This window comes from Coffea arabica, chromosome 2c, assembly GCF_036785885.1.
Source record: "Coffea arabica cultivar ET-39 chromosome 2c, Coffea Arabica ET-39 HiFi, whole genome shotgun sequence".
Lineage (NCBI taxonomy): Eukaryota > Viridiplantae > Streptophyta > Magnoliopsida > Gentianales > Rubiaceae > Coffea > Coffea arabica.
In genome coordinates this window covers 65,737,794-65,745,347 of record NC_092312.1, presented here as the reverse complement: position 1 = coordinate 65,745,347, position 7,554 = coordinate 65,737,794, and the positions used below count along the sequence as shown (strand labels likewise).

Genomic DNA, 7,554 nt, shown 5'->3' with positions numbered 1-7,554 from the left:
TTTTGCAAGAAATTGATCTATTTGGGGGAGCCAAACGTATATGTAAAGGTTGGGGGTGAATCACCAGACCAGTAAGTATATTATTGTACCCTCTGGAATTTTTAAGAACAAAAAGTACTATACTTCTTATGTGATACCTATCTAGTGCACAGAAGAGCTTTAAAAGAACTCTATCTAGCCATTGGATCAAGAGCCAATAGTTGAACTCTCTAAATATTTTAAGAACAAGAAGTATTATACTTCTTATGTGATACCTGATCTAACACGCAAGAGAGCTTTAAAAAGCACTCTTTGGCCATTGAATTAAGTTCCAATGGTTGAGTAGAAACTGATTCAGTATTGAGTTTGTTGATGTTTATACCCAATTGACCATACAATGGAAATTGTAATTCATTCCAATGCAAATAACTTTACGAGTGTGCTTGTTTTTACAAGTACGGCAAATTTTTTTGCTTATCATGGAAAGAAGTGGTAGTAGCCATAAGTAGATCGTCAAAACTTGGATAGACTCGATTTTTAAAAATTCAATGATCTAAATTGTGTCATATTACTTGGTGAGACAGTGTAGCACAATTTGCACACCCAATGGAATCATTTTGCCTACCAAAGATAAGTATTTTGCCTACATAACACATTTACGTATAAGATGTGTGAAAAATCATAAGCTATGTGAATATCACATATCATTTTTTTAAAATTAATAACTACCAATAACTATTACATTTTTTTACTTAATTTGCACATACACATATATTTTGCCTATCGTACTAGTATGCAAAACTACTTATAATTTGCAGCTACACCCTAAATAATCTTGATAGGTGCATATATTATAAAAAAAAAAAGAAAAATTCTCTCACCATCGAGTGGATTTAAGAATTCACAAATTTGATTAGTATACATTAGTGGCAGTATTCAATTTATGGCTCAGGCCAAACCATATCAGCTCGACTCGAGCTGGTCGTCGATTTCAAAATTTGGTCAACTTTCCAACGACCGAGCTAATGCAATCCGATCCGAGTGAATTGACCCACTAGCAATTCCGTGTCGGGTTCGGTTCGGATTTTCATAGACGTCTCGTTTTCAAGGCAGTCATCACTCCTCTCTATAATACCCTCTATCTCTTCCCCTTTCTTCTCACTTATTCATTGATCCTTCCTAAAATTTTTCATCAAATTCCTTTTTTTTTTAAATCAAAAAAGCCTTCTCTAGTATTCTGTTTCTACTCTCACAAGGTAATTAATTCCTCCTTTACTCTCACAAGGTAATTAATTCCTCCTTTCTTCGATGATTTGTTATCATTTTTTTCGTTTGTTTTCGAAGTCCATCGTTGATTGTTGTTTGATCCTTTAATTGATTCTGGTATCGTCGTAGTTTCTTAATCTTGGAATGATTGACGGATCTTTTGGTGATTATATCGGTTGTCTTTTTAGTCTTTTTAATCAGCCCGATTTTGATCTAGGGTTTTCTGTGATTTCTGCGAGCCAACCCTAATTATAGAAATTGGGTGCCTCTTTCTCTACTATTGGGGTTGTGTATCTGTTCTATCAATTTAGGTTTTTGTTGCTTGATGCAAGCTTTAATTGATTCTTGTGTACTACTGTAGCTTCTAGCCTTTTGATAATCGATGTATATCTTTAAGTGGGTCTTGGGATTATTTTAGTTGAACATCTTTTGCGTTTTAATATTTTAATTATAGTAGTCTGAATTTGATCTATGGTTTTCTATAATCTTTTTGGGTTTCATCCCTAAACTCGGTAATTTGGTGCTCCTGTTGTTCTGTTATTCAGGATTTTGCTTATTTATTACGGTTGATTTTGTGCCAGCAATTTCAGTTCTGGGCTGGGGATTTGAATTGATTACATCTGATTAGATCAGATTGGATTCGGTGTTTTGGATTTTTTTTCTCAACAAATGCAGATCTTCGTGAAAACCCGTACTAGAAAGACCATAACCCTTGAAGTTGAAAGCTCTGATACTATTGACAATGTGAAGGCCAAGATCCAAGACAAGGAGGGCATCCCTCCGGACCAGCAAAGGCTTATCTTTGCCGGGAAACAACTCGAGGATAGGGCAAATGACACTTTACCCCTTGTGAAAGTGGAAAATGGGGTATAATTTACTTCATGGAAAATATCCACCGCAACCCATGACAACGTTGAAGCGGGGGATAATTTGCTTCATGGCAAATATGCACCGTGATGCGTTAGAGCGCTAAGGATACTTCCGAGAAACAATGGGACATCTAGAATTGGACCATTCACACGTCATCAGTCCTTCCAAAAAGGACTATATATATGAACTGGTTCCATCCTGTTATCGCAACAAGAATTGATGGGGGATGCTGTCGTGATCCAACTTGATCCTGTTAACGATAATGATCTGGCTTACAACCCACACAGGTCAGATGGTCACTCATTTACATATTCTAACGATCCTTTTTGTACTTACAGGGCTTTGAATGCTTTTCAGTCTTTTGCTTATCTTGGCTTCTGCACCATTATATATTTATGTCAAGTACCAGTACAACTACATAGATTTTGTCAGTTAGTCGTATATTATGAGAGAGTTTTGTATACCTAATGATGGGGCATGAATGAATCTTGGCTATTTAAGAGACTTTGTGCATTTGAGATTCAGCACACTTTTTGGTCAGAGTGTTTGTATATTAGTGCGTTTGAGATTCAGCACACTTTTTGCTTAGAGTGTTTGTATATTATATACTAGTTTCTTTGAATTCGTGTTTGGTAAAACATCTTGTTTTTCAGGGATGAAGTGAATGAGGATCAATTGAACTTGACACCTACTTGTCATACAGTCTTAAAATATTTGATTCCCTCATTATCTGGGTTTGTTTCGGTGAAGTATCAGGCCAAATCTGAGGACCCATTTGAAACACATCCTCTGCAAACCTGGAGTTTCGTTGCTGCTATACTTTCCTACACCCTATTATTTTTGGCTACGAAGCAATTGCAGAATCGCTGCCATAAATATGTGGATATATTGAATGGTGTTGCTTTCGCTAGTGGAGTCCTCTCCAGTTTCTCGCTACTATCCCTGCTCCTCCCATGCTACCCTCTCATCTTCATCTCCTCTCTCGCTCATTTATCGATCCTTCTTCAAGTCCTCTCTAAAATTCTTCAATCAGAAGCCTTCTCTGCTATTCTGTTTATCCTCTCACAAGGTAATCAGTCCCTTCTTTCTCCGACGATTTATCCTTTTCTGTTTGTTTTCAGAATACATAAAGATTCGTTATTTGTTTACTGCTTTAATTGATTCTGATATGGTTCTGGTTTCTTAATCTCCCGATCATAGACGGATCTGATAGTGATTATATTGGTTGCGTTTTTATTATTTTTAATTAGTCGGATTTTGATGCTAGGTTTTCTATAATTTCTGCAATAATACCCTAATTTTGGAAATCAGTTGCCCCTTTCCTGCTATTCGTGTCTTGTGTATGATCTATCAATGTAGGTTTTTTGTTCGTTGATGCCTTAATGGATACTGTAGCTTCTTAGCCATTTGATAACCGATGAACCTATGTGGATTAATTTGGTTGAACGAGAAGATTTTTGCCTTTTTTAATGCTTTTAATTATGGTGGTCCGATTTTGATCTAGGTTTTTTTTGTATAATTTTTGGGTTGAACCCCTAAATTAAGAAATTTGGTGCTCCTATTATTCTGTTATTCAGGTCCGTCCTTGGCAGTGAGTTTTCTTTTACTAGGGTGTATTTTCTGCTAGCAATTGAAATTTTGGGTTGAGGAATTTATATTAATTGGATCTGATTTGGTGTTTTGGATTTTTCTTTCTCAACAGATGCAGATCTTCGTGAAAACCCTTACTGGGAAGACCATAACCCTTGAAGTTGAAAGCTCTGATACTATTGACAATGTCAAGGCCAAGATCCAAGACAAGGAGGGCATCCCTCCGGACCAGCAAAGGCTGATCTTTGTTGGGAAACAACTTCAGGATGGTCGTACCCTGGCCGACTACAACATTCAGAAGGAATCCACCCTTCATTTGGTTCTGCATTTGAGGGGAGGAATGCAAATTTTCGTTAAAACTCTTACAGGGAAGACAATTACCCTGGAGGTTGAAAGCTCTGATACTATTGACAATGTCAAGGCTAAGATCCAAGACAAGGAAGGTATTCCTCTTGACCAGCAAAAGCTGATCTTTACTGGAAAACAACTCGAGGATGGTCGTACACTGGCTGATTACAATATTCAGAAGGAATCTACACTTCATCTGGTGCTCAGGCTTCGTGGTGGAATGCAAATTTTCATTAAGACTCTAACTGGAAAGACCATAACCCTAGAGGTGGAGAGTTCTGATACAATTGACAATATGAAGGCTAAAATTCAAGACAAGGAAGGGATCCCACCAGATCAGCAGAGGTTGATGTTTGCTGGTAAATAGCTTGAGGATGGCCGGACTCTTATAGATTATAACATCCAGAAGGAGTCAACCTTTCACTTGGTCCTGAGGTTGAGAGGAGGAATGCAGATATTTGTAAAGACATTGACAGGGAAGACCATTGCCGTGGAGGTTGAGAGTTTTGATACTATTGACAATGTTAAGGCAAAAATTTAGGATAAGGAGGGAATCCCACCGGATCAGCAAAGGTTGATTTTTGCTGGTAAGCAGCTTGAAGATGGCCGCACTTTTGCTGATTATAACATTCAGAAGGAGTCAACACTTCACTTGGTGCTTAGGTTGAGGGGAGGAATGCAGATATTTGTGAAGACTTTGACTGGAATGACAATCACTTTGGAGGTGGAGAGCTCAGATACCATTGACAATGTTAAGGCCAAAATCCAGGATAAGGAAGGTATCCCACCTGACCAGCAGAGGCTGATCTTTGCTGGTAAGCAATTGGAGGATGGAAGGACTTTGGCTGATTATAACATCCAGAAAGAGTCCACTCTTCACTTTGTCCTGCGTCTTCGAGGTGGCTTGTGAATGTTGCTGATAATTTGTTGAAGGCTGTTGGAATTTAAATGGACCCTGTTATAGTTTGCTTTACCCTGTGTATCTTTGCTGCCCAAGTCATGGGGATTGGCTTGTTAAAGCCTTCTGTAGTTTTCGTTTTGTAGGATTGAATGGTGGTGTTATATTGTCATGGGAATTTATGGTGGTGTCACTTGTTTCTAAATAAAAGTTGGAATTTCTAAATGCTTTTGTGTAAATATAGAGTCGCTGATTAAACTGCCTGTAAATACTTGTTTCTGATTATTGTTTGTTCTCAGTAAGTATATTCTATTTGCTTAGCTTGAGAACATACATAATAGCTTGTTCAGTTCTTCCTTGATAACCTTATTTCCTGTATAGAAGTTGTAAATTAAGTTGTTTTGTGGTTTTTGATGGTTTCTCAATCGTACAACAGCAGGTGTTGAATTGGAACATTCAATGCTTCTTATTTGGCTACCTTCAACTTTTGATCTGGTTTCTGTATTCAACAGAATATTGCAAGTGGATAGAGCACAGCTATAAGAGACCAATTGACGGTATTTGATGGCCCTACAAATCAAGCTTGATCGGTTCCTAGTCCTCAGCATTTGACTGCCAATCGCCAAAGGACTAGCTACCTTCAGTGTTTGATCTGGTTTCTCTATGCAACAGAATATTGCTAGTGGATAGAGCATGGCTATAAGAGACCATTTGGACGGTGTTTGATGGCCTTACAAAACAAGCTTGATCTTGCGTCGATTCACAGTCAGCATTTGACTGCCAATTGCCATGGGATTGGAACTTTACTCGATCTGAACTCGGTAGACCCCCTAAACAAATCAAGCTCAGGAAGTTCACTCGATTTGAACTCTGGTAAACCCATAGAAAAAAAAATCAAACTTCAGCACATTTCAAACTCATTAAGATGAATAAAGATCAAATAGGCTTATTTAAGAGGCAAATTATAGAATTGAGTACCCTCTTAACAGGTTCAGATCGCCTGTATTGCTCATTAGAGGGTATGTGAAGGCTGATCGGTTAGGTATCTGCTTCAAATTTGTGACATGAAGAATCAATTGTATTTCAATATCCAGTAAGGATTCCACTGCCTTCTGTGTTGTACATCAACAAAGTTGAAACTCTTCAGTCTCTGCCCCTTGTCTTTCGGCCTAAACCCCAAATGACTTGAGTTACCACAATAGCAAAATCACATAAATTTCCTTCTATGGCGCCACCAACAGCAATAGTAGCAGGCAAAACCAGCCTTTTTCTTGCTCAAACCAGACCCTTTACACTATCTTGTCGGCCATTTCCAAGTCTTGTTTCTTCATTCCTACAAAATCCCACCCCGTTTCTGCCTTCTAATCCATAATAGTAATTCCTCCCAAATACTTGGTCATCAAAACAATTCCCAGATGTGCCAATAATCAGTACAATAATCCCAAGTTAAAGCAGAAGATGTCGATGCCATCATCATCATCAATGGAAATCCAATAAAACATAAGCCCAGTTGAAAAATCCATAGAAACATTTGACAGCGGCGGCAGCAGCCGTAGTGTCATTGATGCTATTCAGTGAGCCTAAATCAGCATTGGCTTTCTCCGGTGGACTAATGGGTGGTGACTGTTTCTCGACTCCAACTGCGATGATGATGGTTATGATAATGAATGAGAGTTAGACCACGAGTCAGATTCATATTCACGTCCATCCTAGCAATGCAAGTTCTTTCAAGCATCTTTAAAGAAAAGCTACGCAGAGAGAGGAGATTTCCTATACCCTGTTTGGATAGATATATAGTGACTATGCAGAGAGTAGGGGTGTTTCGCGAATCGAGCCGCTCGGGAGCCGATCGCGAGCGGCTCGAATACGAGCTCGACTCGATCTCGCCAATATCGAGTTCGAATCGAATTCGAGCTAATTAAGTCGATCTCGAGCTCAAAAACATTAAGCTCGTTGGCTCGCGAGCGGCTTACAAGCTCAATTATATATATTTTTTATTTTAATAGTAAAATTACATATATATTCCTAATATTTTATTATTTATTAAAAAAATTATTATTTTATTCATTTTTTAAAATAAATATTTATTTTTTAAAAATAAAATAATAATAATTATTTTTTTATTTTTTGAGCTCGAGCTTGAGCTTGATATTTTGATCTCGTCGAGCTCGAGCTCGAGCTTCACAAAATTAACTCGAGCTCGGCTCGATTAGCCAAAACTCGACTCGAGTTCGGCTCGTTTGCACCCCTAGCTGAGAGGGAGGAGTTTTCCTATACTGAGTTTGGATAGATATGTAGTGACTTCGAAGATAAGCTGCACTGTGGTACCGAGCAGTTTGTCACAAAAAGTGTACTTCTTCTTGTTATCGTTGGTGTCATACCCCTCAGAATCACAATTTGGCGATAACGTTACTTGGATTTCGGCCATCTATATATTGTAAGTATATAGTGCATATGGTTTTGGAGAGCCGTATACTTGTTGTATGTGCCCGATGCTGCTGAGAGAACTGCTACAACCGTTGCTACTTGGAGGATTACATTCCTTAAGCTACAGTTGTTATTTTTTGAGCAATTTTAAGGGATATTCTTTAAACACGTTTTGG

The 7,554-nt window shown here is 38.1% G+C and overlaps 1 pseudogene; it reads left to right on the top strand.

The window, feature by feature from the left end:
• The first annotated feature begins 1,914 nt into the window (after window positions 1-1,914).
• Window positions 1,915-5,176, top strand: LOC113727478 (polyubiquitin-like; annotated as a pseudogene).
• The last annotated feature ends 2,378 nt before the right edge of the window (window positions 5,177-7,554 follow it).